Raw genomic sequence first — 22,192 nt, 5'->3', positions numbered from 1 at the left:
TAATTTTGCTAGAGTTGGGATCTCAGCAGACACCTGGAACTTTTGGGTAACTACTGAATAGCTCAGTACCCAATATCTGGTCTCCAGTTTTCTTGCACACTGAGTAATTTCACTACCAGAATTCAAGAATTTTTAAAAATTGAGAGGCCTTCCTCAGAGATCAAACTAACGTTGTGGGGTTTTCATACAGCAGAGTTTTCATATGGCTACCATATGAACACGTCTTACAATATAAAGGGGTGATGGGGGAGAGGGGAATATTTCCTTCTCTTCCTGACACCCACACCCGATCAAAGGCTGCACTCGCTTACAGAGCCTAAACATGATGCGTTACACACGCCACAGTCTAACTTAGGCAGGTAGAATAATTGGTTATTTCAGTGCTTTTGATGACTACCCAATTACATTTGAGATAAGTGAACAAACCAGTAAATGAAACACTAAACAAGAACATGAGATGCTAAGCATTTGGGAAAGTACATCGGAAGATTTTGAACTGGATTTCTTTACCCAAGTGAAATTTCACACTTTAAGGCAAACTAAATTTAATCTTGTTTAATTTAAGGTTGATAGCAATGTGGTACTTAATCGTCAAATTCATATTTCCAGTTAAGCATGTTAATATTCTAGAATAGTTGATCTACTTAGCAAGACAAAATACAATGAAAATAATTAGTTATGATAATACCGGTCTTAGCACTCTTCAGTTCCACTCTCATTCATTAAGACCACCATTAGTTCTTGAGAGACACTAATTATGTTGAACTTATTTATCAATCGGATGAAAAAGACCACCAGTGAAGTGCATCAATTCCACATAGCTGTCCGATGTTTATTACTGCGTCTGATCAGCATTTCAGCTCTCACAATGTACCTGCAATTATCCACTGCCAATCCAAAGTCATCTGCCTTATCTCAAAGCAACGTCCAAGGAATATGTTTTAAGAAACCTATCTCTATGTGCTAGGATTTCACAAATGCTGAGTTTATGCTTATTGTTTTAAGCCACAGAAACTAAGCCAAATCAGGTTAAGTTTCTACAACAGGAGTTTGAACAGCAACGAGCAGACATGAAAATGTATATAGAAACAAACAAACAAAATATTATATTTTCAAGGTTAGAAAGTTTGTAACCCAAGAAGTCAAATATTTACAATTTGCAGTGACACAACCAACTTCTTAGATAAAAAAGGCTAACGTGATTTTTTTTCCCCCCTAGTTCATTAAGAAATTAATCCAGATCATCAAATATGTTAAGTGATTTTCTATTCTCTGTATGTGCCCTACCTATGACAGATAAAGGAGCAAGTTCTCAGCTGCCCTTTTAAATTGTCCTAAGCATTTTAAGATTTCATCCTGACATTACCTTAGTATTGATTTTCTTTCAAACAACACATGAAGTAAAGCACACACAATGATGCATTTGGAAAGCTCACATTAAGACCTACTGTTTACTAGAGGCAAACGTTTCGTATTGGTCTAAATTTAATATTTTTAACATTATATTGTTATAAATGAAGTGTTGGTCGTCTTATACTGCAGCAGTAAGCAAGCCAAATCCATCTACGAAGACTAAGAACTTGATGACATTATTCCTCTGCTTTAACTCAAATAAGATATCCCATCAGCACAAATTAGTGCTCCTGCATTGCACGTGATCCTGTCCTCAAAATACTGCACGGGCACAGCACTTGTGTCACAAGGAGACCTTGCAGCCCCTAAGCCAAGGCTATGTTAGAAATTGATAACCAAGTGAATCTGAAGTAACAACAAACATCTGCAGAGTCCACGGCTACTGATGTCTTGCTTCAAGCTATGGAACTCTCCAACCATCACTCCCATTGCTTTCCTAAGATTTACCTCAAGCTGGAATTTCTGCCAAAAGTCATTTTATTCGTCATTTGATTCTGAAGGGAACTCAGAGAATGAATAGGGTTTTGTTTCTCTTGAACATCACCTACTGTGTTTAAATAACTCCTGCTGCAATACTCACTTCAGTGTAAGACTAGATCACCTCATATAAACTTAGACATACTTGATGCAGGAGAGATTTAACATGCTTATATTAATATTTATTATGTGCCAGAACACCACCAGTAGCCTAGGAAAAAACCCAATTGCACTTCTTATTTCTCTTCCTGGGCTTGAGAGGAAGGCCATTAAGAAAGTTCTCAATACAGCAATATCAATGTACCAGACAGGATGTTTTAAATCCTATGAAAGAGACACAGAAGTGTTTAAAAATTATTTAATGAAAAGAGCAAGTGTTCTGAATGGTGATTTATAAGCACTGTTTCCTCCAGTTTGACAGAGAAGTGCCAAACAAATGAAATGTAGTGGAATAGTTCCCAACACGCCATTTGACAAGAACGTCACTTCATCCTCATCTATTACTAAGCTCTAGGACAAAACACAGAAGTTGCAAATACGAGGAGCAGGATTGCGAGCCCAGGACAGCACAAGCTCTAATGCAGCTGCTCCTTAGAAGTAACTCCCAAGCACAGGCTGAGCTCGGTGTAAGAAAACCAGAGTGCAGCAGCCCCTTCACACACAAAACATCCCAAAGAGAGGTACGGAAATCCCTCACGCTTGCCTAAGTCTGTTACCTATGCGAGCCTTTCACCATCATGTTACTGCCCAAGTCTTGTTCTCTCAGGTGTTTAATTCTAATTATAACAGCATTTCTGATTTTATAAGATATCCTGGGAAAAGTGAAGCCATATATTATTACATTAAAATAAAAATAATCTGCAAGAAAATCATGCACAAAATGAGCCAAAATCTTGTAAAATGATTTTTTGGACATTGTTCTTGTGACTGCACTGTGCTAACAAATATAGACGTTCACAGTTTTAAATTAGTGACTTATTTGAAATATAAATAACATCAAGATATGACGTCTGGAAATTGGATTTAAAAGCCAGGACATTCTTGCAACTGCAGCTAGCTACATCATGGAGAAATGACATCAGTTCTGTGAATCTGAAGAGCAGACCAAAATTAAAGACAGTCTCATTGACACTTTCTCATGAGCAAAATCAGCCACATTCCTACTGTCACACTGAATCCTTTGCTCCAACTGGGAACAGCACCTGGGACATCATAAACACACCAACTAACATCTTTGATCTGTCCCCTTCTCTCACGTTAGAACATCCACCCTGCGTTCAGCACCTGTGCACACACAGCACCAACCACCGCCGGGCCGACACCGACAGACACCACGTGTGCGCACGCAGCACCAACCACCACCAGACCGATACCGACGGACACCCCGGGGAAGGAAGGAATCTGGGGCGCAGAGCCAGACGAGATCTGGTCCAGGTTATTTGACCTGGGACTGCTGGATGAGAACACAGCTGTTCAGTCTCTGAAGTATTTTGAACTGAATGTTTTACAGCTAATAAGACCTGCAAAGTATTCGGGGAATTCAGAGCACTGCAGAGAATGATGCATAATCATCTAAAGATTAGCTCTAGCGCTGGATCAGACGCAACTCTGGATGTGCACAGCATGGAGTCCAGACTAATAAAACCTCCTGGAAGCTGAAGAACTGTGCAGAGAGGCTCTCCAGGAGTCATATCAGCTCTGGCAATACCTGCATTGAGTCAAATCTATTAAGTCTGACTAGACACATGCTGATTGTACAGTCAACACTCTCCATACACTGCAACTCCCTCCATCTTCCAGATTACTTTAACCGCTGCTAAGAATCAAAAATATAACTTAGCACATTCTGTTTTGTTCATCTGCTCCTCAAGTCCCCATAAGTGACTCATAAAAGCTGACCAACCACCAACCATGCACAATAATTCTCAGCATCCAAGCAATGGGCCCCCAGGAGTCCATAGGTCACCTCCAACGCATCCAGATAAGACCACCATTCTGGCACAATGTCCCCTCACTAGGCTCAAATGTATATTCACCTGTGCTGCTGTTGGAAGATGTTTAGGAAGCTGTACGTCGTAAAGGCTGAAAACCTATACTTCTGTATGCAGGAATTCACTACAGAAGTGAACTAGCGTTTCTTCTGAAACTACCACTGTCACACTTTTCAAAACTAAGATTGCTTAGTAAACTGAAAAATTCAGTCTAGGATATAAGCCTATCTAGGAATTAAGTTGTGTTTGCATACAATATGCTTCCATGCTCTTAAAATCTTTTAATCACGTTATACAGGAATACAGAGTTAAAACTTCAGTGTATGAAGTACCAGGGTATTGCAGGAGCACTTTTATAAAATGTGTAACATTATATATATATTCATGTTCGTAACATGATCTATATGCATAATCTCTCTCCCAACCACAATAGTTCTGAATGATAGCTTTATATAACAAAACTTGATACTTACTAGATGTGCCCATGAATTTTTAACAAAAGAAGAGCAACTCCTTCCTTCAATGCTGCAGACAGTGAGACATGTCAGCATTATTTTGTAAGACATGTAGCTCAGGTTACTTGTTGACTATTGTTCTGAATATTGCATGGCATTATTTTCAAGGCAGATAAAATAAGATAGGCATGAAACAAAGCAAACACAATGATGTGTTACCTACAAGAAGATAACTAATCATACCTTTAAAAGCAACTTGTGAGCTATACACTGAGAAAGAGCTGCTTTTCCAACACAGTGCTAAACTACTTAACGGAAAGGAAAAAAAACAAGTAGCAGGGAGACAAGTGCAAAAAGAGACCAGGAAATCAGAAAACATATAAGAACATTTTTAAAAAGATAAAAAGCAAGAGACTTGCCTACTCTTCCCAGAAGGCAGAGTCTTCCACAGCACGATCGGAAACGTGTGCTGCTGCTGCTAGAGTCACTCGAGGTTTTTACACGTGCTAGGCTGCAAGTTGGACTGAGGCACATAAACTATTTTCAACATTCCTCTACTTTCTAACCTCTTAACTCTGCTTCACAGGACCAATCTGAATTTGTTACTCGACCCACATTAAAATCTTCCAAAGACTATATTACAAGTATCAACTGCAGTTGGAACGGGAAAGAGAAGGTGACCAGAGGCAAAAAAGGACTTCTTTGATGGCCCAAGCTGTGCAGCATACTCATAGGGGAGCTGAAGAGTTGGAATTATAGGGGATAAAGTTTGTTGGTGATATGAAGTGAAGGCTGATAAACTCCAGAAGGCACGGATGGTATTTAGTGCCTGAATGGCAAAATGACATTTATAATTCATTGCAGGTAAAATCGAACAGATATGCAAGGAAACAGGGTTTAAGTTCACGCACGCAACAGCAGTCTGGAACCTGAAAGTCACTTCTTAGGAAGCAGAGCCATGAAAACATGAACTCACAGCTCTGTAGCAATCAATAGAGCAAGAGTTACACATTGTTAGAAGAGTAATGGATAAAATTATTATTTCTCTACATAAATCTGTGGTGTATCCACATGTCAAAGCCAAAACTTCTGGAATTTCCACTGAGAAAGGATCCCATGAAGTCTGAAGAAAGATAGCAAGGATGATCAGAATTACAGAGCAGCTTCCACATTGAAACAACTCAGCAGACACAGACTCGCCACAAGGAAAACAGCTGACAATACACTAAAGGTCTGTACAATTATGATGCAAGGGAAGGTGATAAAAACCAGTTGTTGTCATCTTTTGTAATACAAGAAAAAACTTGGAAGTATCAAATGTTGTTGATAGTAGCTTCAAAAAACAAATGTAGTTAATTTTTCCACACAACATGCAGTTAAATTGTGTAACAACCAACTGCGTATCATTAGTCGCTAGTTTATGTGGATATAGAAGACAAAAATATTAATAAAAACCATTAAGTAATATTATTTACGAAGACCAAATTGATGATTCAAGTGATCCCTGCCACTATGTAATGCACATGTGTTTATGTACATATTCGCTTTTTCTTCATTTGCTCTTCCTTAGAGAGTTTCAACTGGAGACATGATACTGCCTGACTTACACTTCGGGTCTCAGCTACTATGGCCATTATCTTCTGGTACAATTTTTCTTCTGTTCAGTCTCATCAGGAAAGAATATAAACTCAACACTAGAGATTTTAATTTCTACTAAACAATACCACTGTAGATTTTAAGCCTCTATTCAAAGCACTACTGAAAAGACTCTAGACTGTGAAGTTTGCCCGCTGCACAAATTCAATGTGTTCCCAATATAAATACATACATGTCTATACTTCACAGCTTTATCATGTTACAAACTGCACTTTTTTGCTTTATGATTCAGATAGCCTAAAATGTAGATTTCTATAATAGGTGACCTTTAAAAGTCCCAAGAAGTATGCATGCAACATTGCCCTCCAGTGTATTATTGTTTTCTTTAGAGCAGCTACAGATAGCATCAAACACACTGTTTCCACAAAAGACAAACACTCCCTCTCACCTCCCAAAATTATTTTGCTCACATTCACAAGTGCCAGTTTCTCCCCCTCCTGCCCGCTTGGGGGTTCCTGTGTCTTGTCTTGAAGGGAAAGGGACACAGGGAAGCAACTTCAATGTCAATCATGGACTATCAAGGGCCCTTAAAAACAACAATGGAGAAGTTATTAACTGTGAAATTCCTACCTTCCTGGCTCCAACCAGGCTAATAATATTTCTTCCTCTGTCTGAAGCAGGGATAGGAGAAAACTTAACTATTAAGATTCCCCTGACTATTGAAAAACAGAGTAAGAAACTATCACTGGAGTTTGGAAAGAGACAACGCAGCCAGCCCAGAGGCAGATTGGAGACGTTGTCAGGACCATTCTATGAAATAAAAAGCAGAAATACCTACACTTCACAAGGGTTATTTTCACCTTTATTATATTTTTGTTTTATTCCTTTTCTTGGCCTCTGGATAACTTCTGGATGAGGAAAGAGTCTCAATTTTGATTGGAAAATTTTCAAGCTGTTTTCAAGCCAGAGGTCATGTTTTCCTGGAGGGGAAACTTTCCTGGGGGTACAAACTTCAGCTGCATCCCTCGTGTTTACACAGTGGCAGGGTCACATCCAGCTCGGGTACTGTTGTCTCATGGATTTCCACTCGCAAGAAAAGCAAACAGAGCTGAATCTAATCTATATCAAAGGCACGATCAGTGTAGTTGGAAAAGAACAAGATGCATACAGAAGCACAAGTGTAACAAAGCAAGAAGTCAGTCAGCAGCTTCCCCTGCCCTTTCCACCGAGGGAGACAGTTTGCATTACGGTAAAATGACTATTCTTTTATCTGCCACTGCAGCCACAAGTATTAAAGCCTTTAACTTGCTTAGCTCTCAACTTTTTTTTTTTTTCTTCTTCCCAAGAAGGATCTAATCAGAGCCTTTGCTACTGCAAATTAAGGAGAAAATAATTTCAACAAGCATACAGCATAATACTCCTTACATGCCGAATATCCCTTCCTTCTCAAAGCTTCCATCACCATTGGAAGACTTCAGAAAGTTCAGAGGAATGTCAGGGTTCAGAAGCCAAATAAATGGGTAACAGAACATATTAAGTCTCAGAGACCCATGCATTCCTTATACAATTAATTTGGAAAACTAGAAACTGTTTACGGCAATCACATTCCTTCTTGATATTTTTCAACTCACGCACCATTATTTCACTGTGAGTCAATGTATTTTTTCGTAATCTGCAACACGGCAGATGTGGGTTTAAGATATTATTTTTACAGTGACTTCTCTCATTTATTTACACCAAAAGTGGCCAAACACGTGCTTAGTGCGAGTCTGACAGAGCAGCAACCTTAACGGATCACATCAAATACAATTGTACCCAGTATTTTCAGAAGGAACATTTTCAGCTTCGTGCTTTGTTCTCCCAGCTGCAGAACAGTTTTAGTCTGAGTAAGAAGCAAACCAAGGAAAACTCTAAACCCCTTTTCTGCAAAGTTACAGTGAAGGGATGCCTAGTAACTGCACGAGAAATTTCCTCCAAACCCCTGAGAGGCATCCACCTCCTGCCCATGGAATGTGTCATCAATATAAAATCCCAATGCAAAAGCAATGCAAGTGTTATTTATTCAAACTTGGGATATTGTGCAATTTTCCAAGGCAGTTTCATTTCTCATTGTGCTGCTGACTTCATTTGAAAATTATGAATCCCATAACATCAGTAAAACATGCTTCATGCAAATGGCAAATATTGAAGGCGTGAGCAGAAATCACCGCATTGTCGTGGCTATGGAGGAAAAAGGAAAGGACCCGACTTCTACTAGAAGATCTCTCAACAAAAAGCTCTTACACACATCTTCACTTTCTATTTAAAATGTCTTGCAGTGTTTTATTTCCTAATACTATTATTCTATATTACTGAACACGTTCCACCTAGAAATTTAAGTTGATACACAGGCTATGATATAAACTGTCAGTTGTCTTTTGGAATACAGCAGTTACCTGGCTTTAGCCTCACTGGCCTCCAAATTCTGTGTCTGCTTTTCTACTGAGCATTGACAGCTTTACTACCAAATCCAAGTACTGCATATTTGTCTTTAAATAAGTAGTACTCCATTCCTTTCCTCACAAGTTCAACAACTTTCAAATTTGATTTATCATCTATATTCACATTGCTACCGATTACACAACTCATTCTCCAACAGAAAATGAAAATTACAGTGCTTTGAATTTTTTAAAATGGGTAGCTTTAAGGGAGCAGTCCTGGTACTCCAGCATTTAATATATGAAAATTATCCAAGTAACTTCAGGTTCACTCCCCAATTTGGTCATTTATTTTACTTCACACTTCAAACATCTGAGTCTCATTTTTGGCAATAAACAAGCTAGGTTTTTTTCTCCTTTGTTATTAAGAGCTCTATGGCATTGTCCTTGGAGAACAGCCTCAGGGAACATGATGTAGTTGAAGTAGTTTCTAAGAGTTAGTTTAAGGGAGAAGCAGTTATATCACAAGCCTGGGCGTAACCAAGAAGCAATAAAAATGAATTAATGCATAACAGGAGACTCAGATAGAAAGATGGGAGTTACTGAACTCCAAGGAGTGACTAAGTTTTCTCTTCTGAACAGTACTGACTTGGGAAACAGTAAAGCAGGAGCACAAAAGCAGGAGCACAGTCCATTTCATTCAATGGTTTCAGGAGAAAATCCTATTAGCATCAAGAAATGTGTTCTAGTCGTTAACATGACTTCTTCCTTTGCTTTGTATCCCTTCCTTTTTGTAAGGGAAAACAGTCACGATACGGCACTCATTAAAAAACTCAACTTTGACCATTACTTTCTGTCAGCACCTCTTTATATTACTACACTAAGAAATAAAGCCAGACGATATATAATGGAATTTCAATAAGGTTGCTACAAAGAAGCACAGTACAACCATATTACAGGATTCTGGTGGGGAATAAGAGAACTTCTTTATTTATATGACATGTTAGTACAGAAGCTTTTCCAAAAACTGAGAGAGATACCACTGCATGTCGCTAAGGGACTGGTTTTGGAAGGAAAACTGTTTACAGCAGTTACGACTTCAAGATCTCTTATTATAAACACAGCAGACTGGGTGGTCCTGGTTCACATTTCCAAAGCTGTCAGAAGTAATAACCTTTATTAGTAACTTTTCATTAGACTGAAAAAGATTATCTACCCTCTATCAGAAGCAGACTACATTTCTTCGTACAAAGCAGCAGCATATGAACTGCTAGCTCTGTAATACTTTAAAGTTTTATATTTAAAAATCTCCCCCTTTTTTTGGATCTCTTCATATGAAAAAATCTGACATTACGATGGAGGACAGGGCTAGTATGTAAGCATTATACATAGATTTCCTCTGGCTACGAACAAACTAGTAACATTGTCAAAAAAAAAAAAGAGGAAGAGGTTTAAATGTCAAAATTTTCCCAAAGCCAACATGAAGAAAAAAGAAGTCTAAATACATTCATGTATGCATTAAAGACCAAGATGAATGCTCTACGTCATACAGAAATGGGTTGGTACCAGCTTAATTGGAGAAGGGAATAGAGAATCTTAAGTGCCAGAGAGCGCTTATTAATGACAACATCAACAGCAAGAAAAGCTGTAAATCCAGAAGTAGCAAGCAAAAGTCCACGGACAATCTCTTAACTCACTGCGTATATATAAAACAAATCAGTTACACTCACACAGCATGGTAGTTTCTATCTGCCTTTCTCAGCCTCTAACCTACAGGAATTTACAATTTCTATTAACAAAATACACAAATACAAAAATGCATGATCAATAAACTCTCAAGCATAGAGACACTCCCTGCAGAAGCTCTGTTTCTCAGTTTCTGCAATCCTTTTACTAAGTTCTCTTATTTCAAATTTAAAAAAATCAGGTATTCACAAAATCTTCCAATTTTTGTATTTTCAAAACTCTAATACGGAATGAGAAAAAAAAGTCATTATTTTCTCATTACTCGTCCACAGACGATGTGAATACAACAGGACTTTATTCAACAAATATAAAGAATCTATTGCAATATTCCTCAATGTCCACTACTTTTAAAGCCTTGTCAGTTTTTAAAGACAATAAGAGTAAGATAGACACAGTTAAACCATTTTCTTACACCAGAGGGTTCTCTCTCCAGATCAGGGCTGAAGCCCCATGAAGCAAGCAAGCAGTGACTTTTAACATGCACATCTCCAAGCCACGTTGCCCTTAATGACAAGTCTTACAAGTTTGTATTAACCAAACTAACCATTTCCAGAAGCCAGAAATAGCTGTGAATAATTAGCAAGAAAACTTGCAAGTAGAACTATTATTGCCATTTTTACCAGAAGAAATAGAACACTGTTCCTATTTGATCTGTTTTAATAGCTCGATACCAGCCCAGCTCACCATGCCTCTCCATATATAGTCAAGAATTCTTGTGTGGCACCGTGCTCCTCCTTCCTGCCCAGGGCTATATGCCAAGCAGAACTATTAAATAAGGAAGACTAGCAGAATCATCTCCTGCCTGAAATCAAACGGGACGCTTCACAAAGGATGCATCTTCCAAAGCCAACAAAACAAATATAAGGAAATAATTAAGTAGAACAAAGAGCACCCTTGTACACTTGACTTAAATTTGAGAACGAAAAAGCAGCTCTTGCGAGCGCTTTCTCCCAAGGCTGTGGGAATCACCTATCGCAACTCATTCAAAGGACATTTTCGCACTAGGAAGCCACAAGGAGTAACCAGCCACAAAATGTGTTGTTGTTAAAGAAGTGCTTATCTAAAAATGGAGCACACCCAGTTTCTGTGATAATTACCTCTGATCCACTTTCCTGGCAAGTTATCAAATGCAGGGGGTCGTGTTGTCCGAAGCGCTTCAGTACCTAGCAGTTCCCATTTATGTCTTGTAGTCCTAATCGCACCTATCCCACTCCGACTTAAAGACCAAAATTGAAATGTATATGTGATACCCATAACATCTGAAGGAACCCTAGAACCCTCTTCTTGTGATCCTCATACTATAACACTTCGAGAGAAAGAGAAAGATCTGGCAAAGAGATCATCTCCAAGCAACTGAGGACATAATATTCTACCATAAGGTTAACTACGAGACAATATGAATTATTCTGTTCTATATGGAAGCTTGCGGCTTCTGGTGAGCTCCAGTTCAAGGGACAGAGTTAAAATGGAGTTGTGCCAGAGGAAAAGCAAGATAAAAACCGTCCCAGTCTGACCAATGACAGAAAGTCTTCAAGACCTACGTGTTCATATATTCTCCAAGAAAGAACTAAAAGATTAAGTGCTTCGAATTCACCATCAGTGCTTCACTCAGGAACAGGATTATTTAAGGATTGCTGTGCTTGACAGCATGAAATTCAGCCAGTAACACTTAATGGTATTTCTAAGATGGCAAGCAGTATAATCTTTCTAATATGTGGAAGCTGAAAGCAGCAAAAACCTTTTGATAAAAATCATTTTATCTAAAAAAGTTCATCCAAATTATTCCAGACCAGTGATGCAGCAATTCTTACCCAACAGTAACCATGGATGCTGGAGAAATGACTGCTAAATCCTTAAGTATTTTGCTTAAGCAAATTCTCCCATAAATCTTTATAGAGTATAAAAAAACCCTGCTAAAAATGAAACAAACACGCCACAGAAAAGAAAAATGTTTAAAACCTCGATGTAACGTTCAATGCTGACCAGCTATTCCAACTGAATTATGGTTACACTGCCGTGGAAGTGTTGTTATTCCATTTGCTTTGTAACCATCGCTTTCAGAAGCTGAAGAATCCCACGGTTACAGAACCTCTTGTCTACATAAATGAAACCCAAATTTGTTTCTCCGTGAGTTCTTATGGGTCAGTGACCTGCTATGAAAATGTTTTGCACGAAACCAGGCTCGTTTATTATCATATTGTTAAAATAAGCCCCTTTGTTTTGTAGCCCTGGTCAGATGTACTAATGCAAACCAAACCCGTTCAGTGGAGCATGCATCCTGCTTTCTGCGAGCTGCCCTTTGCCTCTCCTGTACTTTTCCTGTGTTTGGATTCCTCCTGTGCAGACCTGTTGACAGAGCTGCTAATGGCTTCCTTCAGAAAAGAGGTGCCAATTTTTTTTTTTTTTTATGTTTACAAAAGAAATAAAAGGTTCACTCTTGCATCAGCAGAAACAACAACAACAAAAAGTTTGGCTGTCCAGCACTGGCTGAGTAATATGTAACTATATAATTATGTGTTACAGACAGACACAGTAAACTATGAAATTTGAGGATATTAGTGCCCTCTAGGAGTCCACAGTACATAAACACAGTAATCTAGAACTATCATTTTCCCAAATGCGTAGATCCATTAGAAGATATAACCCCTACACATTTATAAATCTACACATCTTCAAAGAATCCTTATAAGTGGTTTCTCGTAACTACTTTATTCACTGAATATTCCCCAAAGTGTTAGAAAGTGACAGCTACTGTATCATTTCAAAATTTATTCCAACAGCAGTCCCATATAAATCAACACATACTTCTTGTTCACTTGACTTACAAGAGAGTGGAAGGGATTAATCTTTGAACTAGTTTATCACTATAACAAGCTTAAGAAATTTTTTGCTAAATAAAGATGGTCCCATCTAAACATTTTTTTGGGGAAAGGTTCCTCCGGTATAGAGCAGCAGGTACTGCAGACTCAAAACCATCAGCTGATCAACACATATACTTGTCTCTTTTTCCCTGTTCTTTCCATTTTACCTCCTGATTGTGTGCACAAGATCTAGCTCATGCAAAGTATTTATCAATAGAAGAAGCCAAAGGGTAAAATTTCTACCATTTAAGTGTGTTTGTGCCACTTACATGAACCACAATTCAAAACCAAAATGTCCTTCTGATGTGCAAGGACACAAAATCAAAGCTACTGCTAACAAATATGAAGCAACTTTTACCAAGTTGACAGCGGATTTCTTTCCTGAATTAATCTGAAACTACTTGTTCAGTCCTAAAACTTCAGGTACAATCACATCATTTTGTGGCAAACTGACAGTTTCTATATGTTTAATAGGGTAATAGAAGAGACTAAGGTAATTTTTACTTTTTTTCCTCAATTGGTCATGAGAAATATAAACTACTTCCAAGCATATAACCAGTATGTGCACCAAACAATGTCTCATATGTGTACAAAGACCATTACACATATTTCAATGCTTGAAATAATGCTTGACTAACTTCAATAAATAAAGTTATATGCTTTAAAATAAGGATAAAAAATGAACATCAAGATCCAAAATTGCAGATGTTTCTCATCTGAGGCAACACCATGATCAGAATACACTACATGGCCAAGCACTACTGGTTTTCTAGTACACAGCGCCCACAGAATGACAAATTATGCCTCCAAAAAAAGCAGCCCAAATATAGTTTTCCATGTTAAAGCTTTTCTTACTCTTACAGAAGAGTCATGTTTCCAATGATGTTTCTAAAACTTATCTGACCTTTTTACGATGTGGCTTAAACTACTTAAATATTTTGAAACGGAAAGGCAGCAAGCTTTATTAAGACACTAAACAGGACACTGACTTTACGCATAAGCAAAATGCAGCCTGGGTACCTCTCAGAATTACCAGGTTTGGCTTCTACAAGTTGTTTCATGCTTATTATTTTCTTCCACCACAGCCTTACTAGACTAGTGATCTATACTTACACTTGAAGCACTGTGCCTCCAAAAAAACCCCAAGTTCTACCTGTAAATCCCTATTGACATGAGAAGGCCAACACTAGTTAATCTTGAGATACTGAGACATGGATATTACAGAAGTGTGTGTGTACATATATATTGTGCACTCACTGTGTTGTACGGTTATGCTAGATCCTATCAAGTTCTAACCTTGAACATAAATTCTTAGAATTTTAGTAGGTAGCCCCAAAAACTTTCTATTTTGCCTTTCTGAAAAATAGCGTGAATTCTTCTGTTTCAAAGTTCTAGTGACACCTCAGTCCTGTGGTACATCTTTTAAAGAAAATTCAATAAGTTCTTATTAATAGGAACTGACCAAGCTTGCGGCTACAGTTTTTGTTACGCAAATACATTTTTTTGAACATGCATTGTCCTGCCTTGCACTTGGGACCAGACAGCTTGTCAGAATTGCAAGAAGTTGTACTGGCATCTGAAGTGACCGAACGGCCAGTTGTTAGAAAGTTTAAGGACCAAAACCGTAGCAACCAGCACCACACACAGCTGGACTATGGTGTGACAGTTCACAGCAAAAGATTCTCAAGGAAAGGCTAAAAATCGAGAGTTGCACTAGACATGAAATCAACAAAACGTATGCTGGACTTCAAAAATGTTAAGATGATCTTAAAGCTTTAAGAACACTTGACTTCGGGACTTGCATTTACTACTTCGGCTACATTTAAGAAATGATCTATCATTACTGGACAGTATCATTCTACTATAGGCAAAGTAACACTTGCCTGAAAAGTTAATATAAATGATATTTATATTCACTATAGGAACTGGGTATCTGCATGAAATAGGCCATACTCAAATATTTCCTTCACTCCTTAACTGCTGTGAAAAGCCTGACTCTATATGGAAATGTATGTACTGGAGAACTTATAACATCCCTTTCCAACTAGAACAACTTTTTGGACTAATACTTGCAAATTCCCCTCTCCTCACAACAAAAAACCCCAAACCTCTCCTGACCATATCTAGTATGCCATTTACACAAATGACTAACATTTCTCTAAATTACTGGCAGTTTAGCGTAAGAAAAATAAATTTCGTGAAATCTTCCAGAGTATCCAGCTTATAGTATTGACAGATAAGTGAAGTATGCGAGTGATATCTTGGGAACATTTATTTTGGCCATTTGAGCCAAGAGCAACACCAAGTTAAATCAAAAGCAATATCAAGTTAATAAGCTTCCTTCTTTCCTTCCAAAAATTAATAAAGGTGAGCTGTCAGCTTGAGCCAAGATGTGATTTGATAAGATATAGCACTTACATTCCTCCCCAATGTTTTACTGAAGTGTACTATTCACACTCAAGCTGTCAAGATCTGTTTTATCATTTTGGTTTTAATTTGTAGACACGCAAACCACATATAGACTAAGAACTACCATGTTCTTGCTGATTTTGTCCTGTGTGATTCTAAGTGTAAACGGACGTATCAACCACACAGCTAAGTAATCCACCATTTGCATCTCGTATAGCAGTTTCCATCGTATCTCATGAATAAAATTTGTACCTATTACTTTATCTTCTCATTATCATCCACATTTCTCAGGATAGCTACTGATTTTGCCTGTTTTCTTGTTAATCAAGCCTTATAGGAAACAAGGATTCCTTATTGGTGACCTGACAGCACTCAAAAAGTGAGAGATCCAGCCAGAGCTTCTGAGTGTAGTGGAGGGCAGCTGGAAGCCCATTAAACACCTCTGCTCTAAAAATGAAAAAGCCATGGAACTTTCTCAAGCGTCTCAACCCTCTCCATGAAAAGGACAGCATATCCTTAACACCTACATTGTATGCAGCTGGTTCAGTACAAGCAGAATAAGATTTGGAAGAGAGGATAAGCAGTTTAGCTTCTTGAAACAGATGAAAATCAGAACGGTGCTGAAGGGACTCCAAGCCCACCTAGATGAGTGTCCTGTTTCCAACAGTGGCAACAGGCGGATGCACACAGGTGTGAGCGTTTGAGTGCTCCTCTACCAGCTTTGCTAGCTTTCAGCCTTGTTCAGCTAGACTTCTTAGCTGGATGAAGATTTTGCATATTTAGTGGCCCTCGATGCATCTCTCTCTCACAAACACGGCCAGCCTTCTGATCACCATCTGTGAACTTCTGTTTTAGTCTTTCTATGAGCTCCAACACTTCATGATTTCCCAAATCCCCCTCTCCCCATTTTCCTGTTCTTCAACCCTGAATTACATCTACTGTATTATTTCACAGTCACTCGATCTCATTAAGTGCTTCTACAATTCCTCCAAGTGGATATTTGCATTAAAACTGGCCGCGAAGCAGTTTTCTGGAAGGCAAGGGCGACGAGAGATGGAGCAGCTTGGGTCTCAGCCACTCTGCTCACAGAGTTAATCTTTATCATGCAGGTTATTTTACAGATAACCCCAACAGCGCAAGAGAAAAATTCATACATGTTTTTCCATAAGAAGGAAGGGACAACGCTCGAGGTCTTGGCTCATACTTCAGCCAGTCAAATGAGTCGAGCCAGTTCCAAAATGTTTTGTCTGGCTGGAAATGATCCTCATGGTTTAGAAGACTGGTCAATCTACCTACCAGTAATTGGAGAAAGATTTAATGGAGAGCACCAAGGTTGTACTCAGAGAAGAGACCGTCAGCTCCAGGAATGAGTCATAAACATTCCTGGTTTAATGTTACCCAGCCCACGAGCACACAGAGACAACAATTTTCCCTTGAAAGAAAGAAAAAGCATTGGTGAAGACCCGCGACACACAGAAGAGAGCAGAACGTCTCTGTGGTAAGACATCGGCTGTGTGGGGAACAGCAAGTCGTGCTTTTATCACAATGCATGACAAGACGGCACAAGGTAGGAGATGGCAGCACTCACACCAGCACCGCGTGGTGCAGTGAGCACAGGGAAATAATGACAAAGCAGAAGTAATGACCGAGACCAGTAAAACCTGTAGTAATCCAAGCCCACAAAAGAAACCAACGCAGCATCTCTTGAGCAGATGCCCAAAGAACTATTATACACAATACCACAGGAAGATGCAACACTTCACTGTGATGAATTTGCACAAAGCCTCAACACCGGAACACTTAGGGACTCAACCTTTTTCTTCATGTGGACATTGGAAAGCAAAAGCTTCCACTCAGCTTCTGCCACACATGATGAACTAAAACTCCAACACTGCTCTCCTGATGTCACTTGGGCCAGCCACTCAGGCTCAACGGTAGAGACAGGGAGAATGATTTCCTGCGCTCTGCAGAAAGAGCAAGTGTGTTCTTCTCCAGAGCGCAAACATCTCAAGAGAAGATTTAGTCTTCCTCTAGGCTTCTGGTTCCAAGCCAGAAGCAGGATCAAACTGTGGAACACTTTCAATGTAATAAGTTGATGAAGGGGCTCGCGAACTTAGAAAGCTGCTATATGAGGGTGCTGCTGCTACTCCATGGCTGTCAGGGTCAGAAAATTATGCAGATGAAGTAGTTGATGAAGTAGTGTGGACCTCACTTAAGCAGTAAAAACTACATTATGGCCACTTGAAAGGGAAGACCCACACTACAAAAAAAAAGAATTCTTGAGTAGTAAGGCTGTACCCATGCAACTTAAACCAAATAGTTGCTCCAAAGACATTCCTAATTTTCCCGTGTATTTTTCTGAGAGACTGTCTGAGAGGAAAGCCTTGGGCCAAACCCCAAGGAAAGGAAAAAGGAATGGAAGCGACTTCAATACTGGGAAGATTCTGCAGTACAGCATGCTCTATTCTCCATGTTTGTTCCATCTGCATCTAGAAATAAAACTAATAGCACCTCCTCAGATACTCACACCCCAAACATCACAGACTTCTCACAAAGTGAACAGTCACACAGACACTCATTTGACATGCAATTCTAAGCTTTTCTCGAAAATGCAAGGTAGAAGAGACTGTCTTTTTCAGATGTTGGTTATAGGATCCTTTTTCTTTAAATGGCATAAATTCTCAGAAGATATGGGACAAAAAATATTAACAATATTAAACACATATTTTATATCTTTTGCCAGCTCCTGGGAAGAGTGCTTAGATGTACAACTGGTGTCTTTCAGAAACTGGTTTCCCCACTTACAAAAGATACACCATTGACACACAGGCTGTGATCTGGGACTAGACAACACGGGTTCATTTCACCCCACTGGTTTGTTGCAGCAGTAACTCGGCCCAGTATGGAAGATTAAATCAAATTTTGACACATGCTACGCCCAGTTCCTCAGAAGCCAATGGGGGATGCTACTGTCTTTGGTATGAATGCAAAGAAATCCATCCCTCCCAAATGCAAAGACACCGTAGCTTCCAGATGCCTCTAAGGGCCCCTGTTTGCCACCCATATCTCCTCAGAGGGGAAAGGCCACGTGTGAGGAGCTGTCTCGGGAGCAGAACACAGGCAAAGGTTCTCATTTCCCACTCCTAAAGCACCACCTGGTCCTCAGGACTTGGGGAGAAAACCTGGTACTGCACCAATTTACGTGTGGTAGTTTAAGAAGAGGGAAGTATGCAAGTAATAAAATTGATTCATTATTACGCTGCAGCTCTAAAGCCATTTTTGTGCTTCTTTGTTCTCCAGCGTTTCCAGATAAGCATTTTATGATCGCTGATTTCCAATCAGTTATGTTATGCATAATGTCACAGGGAAGTGGAGACTCAAAACAATAAAGGTTTTTTTCGGAAAGGTTACATTCAAACTGTCTTACATATTTATAAATCCATATGGCTTCACAGTGTAGTATATGCCGTTCCAGCAAAACGTCTAAACTGCACACTCTGCAAGCCTTGTATAAACACTATATATTTGTCCGTGATGCCAAAGATTTGCAATAAGCTTTTGTTTATAAGAACTGTCCAATACTTTTATTATTTTGCCCACTACTCTGAAGCACTTAGCAATCTTCCCACTCAGCATGTTAATTATGGAAGATGCTTTTTCTATTACATGATTTATTTAAAGCCTGTTCGATCTCAATTTATGAAATCCAGATTGTAAAGCATCACATAACAATTTATTCTTTTCCTTAGCATCTTTGGTCACTAATAGCGACTTTACAGTAGACTATGCCAAATAAATATACTTTAATACCTTAATCAGGCATTTAAGAAGCTGCTTACAAAGACAATGCCTAGTAGCATCTTTGCAAATAAAGGTCAAACACAATTTTGATTTTGACCTCTGTCTTAGCACGTGTAAAGCCAAAACCATATCTCTATATGCTAGAGTTAAAATCTGGATTCTAGTTTGCCTTTTTTTTTTAGCTAATTATTTTTCCCAACTTCGACAAGATTTGATTTGGCCATGCTTATACATTTTTTCCTCCTCCTTTAAACAACAAAAACACACTTTTAGTGTTTTCAGATGTTAAGATCTTTTATGCTAGCTAAAGACACTAATTTGAGTAGAAAGAACAAGCCATCAGCCAAAGTCCAGTCTTTTGAAGATAATACAGCTACGTGACAATTTCTGGCAGTTGGCCGTGGAAAAGTCAGGATCAGTTGGTGTCTTATATCCTGCCTCGTTTTTCACATAAATATGTGACATACATCTGGCTCTGGAAGAAACTTCAGTTCGTCTTTTAGGCCCACCAATACACAGCTTTCATCTTGATCCTCTTCGCATGTGAAATTTCATAACCATTTTATCTTAAAATCATACATTGTGTTAATAGCAAAGCATACAGCTGAAGTGCTAAAATGCAAAATAAATTTGGGTCTAATACACTGTATGAGTCTAGCACTGTTTAGGTGTGGGCTTACGCACGCTACTTCAAACCACAGAAAACAGAACCAGGAAAGAGCATCAAAGTCAGGCCTTTTACAGTTAGCTACTAGGAAAAAAAACTGCAGAAGGGAACTAGAAAAAAATAATTACAGTTTCTGAACCCTTCCTTCTGTACACCAAAAGGCACAAGTGTTGTTCTATAATAGTTACCCTGCTACCGGCAAGGAGGGCAGACTATCAAAATCTACAACTGGCACTTGCAAGTTTCAGCAGAACATTTCCATAGCTTCTTAAACGCTTACTGAACGCATACATATGTCTGCCTGCAAAGTCTACTCAACATCAACTAGCGGTATTTTGGGGGAGCCAAAGGAGAGAGGATGGCTGGAAAAGCCGGGCAGAAGCCCGTTGCACAACAGGACAGCGATACCTGTGTGCACCAGTTACATCCACTCACCTTGTCTCTCGGCTGCTTGACTTTTTATGGTCAGCCGGCTCACCACTAATCTTTATGTTCTGGAATAAAACTCTAGAAACTTATTGGAATAAAACCACTAGAAACATTTCTGGTTTTCCACTATGGTGAGAACCACTGGATATTCTGAAGAGTTCTGAATCTTAGGACTCAGCAGAACAACTTATAAGAAAAACACCAAATTTTGCTAAGAGGCAATTCCTGCATATCTGGAAAGCTGAGTAAAAATATGCCAATGAAAGACGTGGCTTCCACCTTCCACATCACTTCCCAACTTTGTCCTGCCTGTCATCTTAACGTACATTGCATTATGTGCTTCCTTCAATGGACATTCCAAAACTTCATTAAGCTAATACATAATTTTGCCAATATCCTGCCCTATATCTAACTATGCCTTTAGATGCTCCATTGGGATTGTGAGCAGTTGTCTCCCACCAAAAAGAAAAAAAAGGGAAAAAAAAAAAAAGTAAAATCCAAATAACTAGAGCCATCATCATGGTGTTTTTGGCAGCAGTGACTAACAGCTTTACAGACATTCTATTTAAAATTTACTTCGACTGTTATGCAGGACATGTCAGAGGAAATTCTGTTAATTTACTCAGTTAATATCGATGGATTTACTTGAATATCCAGAGAAGTGAAAATAATATTCACTTAAGGTTATGCCCTTCGAATGATATCACGGGGCAGGGAGCAGAACAATATAGTTCCGCTGTTACTTTGAAGGCGGTATTTAGATGGTATTTTGCCAGGAATAGAAATGACTCCTGTTTTTTAAAGTCCAACCCAATGCAGCTGCTTTGTTTAAAAACAAGTTAATGGTTACTTTTGCATCCACTTCAATAGATCAAAACCAAACATTATTCCAAAATCGAAGCAATATAAGCAATTTTTGTTATTTGAAAGAAATTAAATGGAAGAAAGCCAGTTTTTTGAAATTCAATCATACTGTCTCCATTAGCATTTTGCAATGTTTGACAATACTTAATAAAATAGCTTTACTATTACCTCAAATGTTGCAATTAAGCCTTTATAAGTTATGCCAAACTTTCCACAGTTCATTCACTAAAGCCTACTGACTCACAGCAAAAAAAAAAAAAAAAAAAAAAAAAAAAATCAGATTTATAGTTTTGTCCTAAAAATGATTTAAACTAAAATACCAAAAAGTTGCAAGTTTCCAGACCCCCCTTTCATGCTACATTCATTTAGGAAATATTTTAATGACAGGCAATCCTAAAAGAGATGCCGAGATGCAGTAACAGGCCAAGTTAAGAGTTCGCACAGGAAAAAAGAAGTTAGACTTTCAAAGATCACATACTTCAATAGACACTATTGAAGGCAGCACACTTCCTAACTTCTGATTTGACAAAATCCATTATTTTCATTTGCTAACAGAGCAGGCTCTACAAAAAACCAACACATTAAGACAACACTTGAGTATCATTTCTGGTTACTAATAGCTAGCCTTTCTCCCAGAGTTTTTTCAAAACTCACTTCATAGTTTAACTAAATCTATCTTTATCTAGACTGAGATACAGAAAAGATTACACACGCACATATATATAAGATAAGCTTAGAACTAGAACTTGGGATACTGACTCGAAGATGAGCCATAATGTGAAAAAAATGTTATCTACAGTGTCAGGCTATGCCTAATTTTGGAAAATTAAGCTGATTATTATTTCTTACTGCCCAAGAAATGCAAAATAAATCAGGTATGGCAAAACTCTTCTCTTGAAAGTACTTTCTAATTGATTATAGGTACCAGGAACTGAAAAAAAAAAATTGTTAGAATTAGAATCTAACACTCATCTCCCTTATTGCCATAGAGCTTTGTAACTCAAAACAAAAATCCCGAGTAAATTCCTTTTAAAAGTTCAAGCACTAGTTAAACATCTTAAATGCA

General features: G+C 38.5%; 1 protein-coding gene across 3 annotated transcripts in view; it reads right to left on the bottom strand.

The window, feature by feature from the left end:
* Positions 1–22,192, bottom strand: part of SLIT3 (slit guidance ligand 3) — a 499,513-nt gene that overhangs the window by 451,232 nt on the left and 26,089 nt on the right. The gene's annotated exons all lie outside the window — the stretch shown is intronic.

Source organism: Caloenas nicobarica, chromosome 13 (assembly GCF_036013445.1).
Source record: "Caloenas nicobarica isolate bCalNic1 chromosome 13, bCalNic1.hap1, whole genome shotgun sequence".
Lineage (NCBI taxonomy): Eukaryota > Metazoa > Chordata > Aves > Columbiformes > Columbidae > Caloenas > Caloenas nicobarica.
The sequence above is the reverse complement of the archived record's forward strand: the minus strand, read 5'-3'. Positions and strand labels throughout refer to the sequence as shown.